Genomic DNA, 2,668 nt, shown 5'->3' with positions numbered 1-2,668 from the left:
ATATCAGTCTCATCTCAGATACTTTCCCTCTCGCTCGCTCGCTCACTCGCTCGGAGAAGGACGAGGAGTCACGCAGATTCACTCTCATCATGGTGCCAAGATTCACAACTAGCTATATTTACATGCACAGCAACGCTGTGACTAAGACCTTCATCAGGCTAAGCTCAGTCCAGCTAAAACAGGACAGACTTACCAGGAAACATGACTCACAATTTTGTTGCACTTGCTGATGCGTTCAGTGACTCGAATATGAATCTCAGCCATAATGCAGCAACTCTATCTAATGCTATATAAGTCATACCATGTAATGTAAGATAAGATACTTTATTTGTTAAATCACCTGCAATTCCATACAATCATACGTTATCGCACGTAATTTGAAATTTGTCTTGGCACAGGGCAGACATGATGCGGCGCCCCTGGAGCCGTATGGGGCTTCAGTGGGGCACCTTGGCAGTGCCCCAGGGGCAAACTGGCAATTCTCCAGCTGCCAGCTACCAGTCCACACTTGGTCCATACAGGTCCCTGTTCCCAAGCGGTTCCCAAGCCGAGTCCCCTGGCCAGACTGAGCTACTGCCACCCTGTTGCTAGAACACAGACCTGTGACTGTGACTTTAAATGGACAACGACTGAAGATGGCTCCCGTTGGTTCAGTCCAGAGTCTCAGCCGGGCCGCTGACCTTCACTGTTCTGAGGTTTTTTTTCTCCAGTTGTGATCTAAAATGTTAAACCTGTGCTGGATCCGTATGAATATTAATACCATTTTAATTAGCAATTAATTAAAGTGTTTACTTCTCTCACTGTCGCCTGAGATGGTTTTTGGTGTTTTCCACCGTCTGTGGAGACGTCACCTGATGACAATCTGACAAGACTCAAGTGGCAAATAAATGTAACCTGACACACTATTAAAGCACTTTACCAAACTAAATGTTGTTTTGACATGAAAACGAGCAGAGCCAGCCGATCGGCCTATTTAATCAAACCCCAAACCCTCAAGAGGCTAAATAAATGTCCCTGCCAAGTTTCATAAATGGAGGATCAATTATAATTGATTTCTTAGTCTGATACATTTATTAAAGTGACATCCATTTATGCACACGCTTACCTGATTTGCCATCAGCTCCTGCTTGCACAGAATGAGCCCCTCGCTGATTCGCCAACAGTTTCTTCTTGTTTCTTTTGTAGCAAAAAATGTGAAAACGATACTAATTGCGAGACTGCAGAGGAAGACTTCTGTTCATTTCTCACACCGGTCAACCTGCGAGACGCCGTCTTTAATTTGCTAACTACATGATATGTATTATTACGTGAGCATCAGACAGACAAGACATGGAATTTCCCTTAAGAGCAGAATAAATTAGTTCCAGGGTGTCACCTCCTGTCATATTAGGTGACGTCCCCCCGCAGATGAAACCTGCCACTCAGCCGGGCGGGAGACCTGCAGTGATTATCTCGTCTCACAAACGATGCTGGCTACACGCTGGGACAAGTGATGAGGAAGGGGCCTCTCTGCGCTCGACTGCTAGATGTTTGTTTTCTTATAAACACCAACATGTTTCTATTCCATCAGATGAGCTTGTCTGTATATGTGTGTGTGTGTGTGTGTGTGTATGCAGGTCTTTGGAAATGGATTGTGTAGCTCTTCCCAAAGCAATATCTCCTTCGACTAGAGCATGCTGTGACTCACATGATGACTGCTACATGTTGGATTTGCACTATTGGAAAGTGGGCTTGAGTCAGATCTGCTGCACTTCCCATTACAGATAAAGACTAAACTCACAAGAACCTGTGATAAGTGATGTTTTGCCACTAGGGGGCAGGAAAAAAAGCTACAACATAAACCTGTTGACATACTTTCCTTTAAACACCCATTCCCCTGCTCACACACACATCCACTGATGTCGTGTTTCTGTCCACCGGATCGATGCACGTACAACTCTCACTCTCATCTCAGCTCCACAAGATCCAGGGAAACAAAATAAGCCCTGATGATCCTCTGAGATGGTTTGAATCAATGAGAGGTAGCCGGTTTGGATCTAAATTTATAGCTTATTCATACCAGAGGTCCTCCTGGGTACAAAGTCTATCCTGAATAATTAGTGTTCAAAAACAAGACCTGACCTGAAAGGGGGGAGAGGACAGACCGAATTAGTCCGAAATAGACGAGTGGATAATTAGAGCCGTTACACACTGCAGGCAAAGCAAACACGGCTAAATTGAGAGAGAACACAAGCACGAGTGGACGAATCGTTTCCCTCCTCGACTTCACGCTACCGCTGTCGCCACCTCAGAAAGCACGACTTCTCCTCCAGCGATAAGCGACACACAGGACTCACTCATGCCGCACCTGATTAGACTGAATAGAATCTAGGGCCAGGGATCGGTTCTGATATTCTGAGTGGATCTGCAGATAGGAATATGATGAGTTAGCCACTGTAACAGCCTGTGAGGCTCATGGGCGCCGTTGTGTTTAGAGCCATCCGTCTGAACAACCTCACAGGAAACACAGCTGAGAGACCCTTGAAGAATTCTATGCTGCGGAACATATTTTCACCAAAGTAAACCTTCAGAATGAGGCTTTAGCAGACTCGCCATGGCCCGAGCTGGAGGCATTTTGGTATTTTTGTCCAGTTGTACTAATAATTACTCTCCCAGGTGTTTCTGAAAA

Source organism: Genypterus blacodes, unplaced genomic scaffold (assembly GCF_046128005.1).
Source record: "Genypterus blacodes isolate CSIRO-AG114 ecotype Tasmania unplaced genomic scaffold, CSIRO-AGI_Gbla_v1 ptg000032l_1, whole genome shotgun sequence".
Lineage (NCBI taxonomy): Eukaryota > Metazoa > Chordata > Actinopteri > Ophidiiformes > Ophidiidae > Genypterus > Genypterus blacodes.
This window is presented reverse-complemented; position numbering follows the sequence as displayed.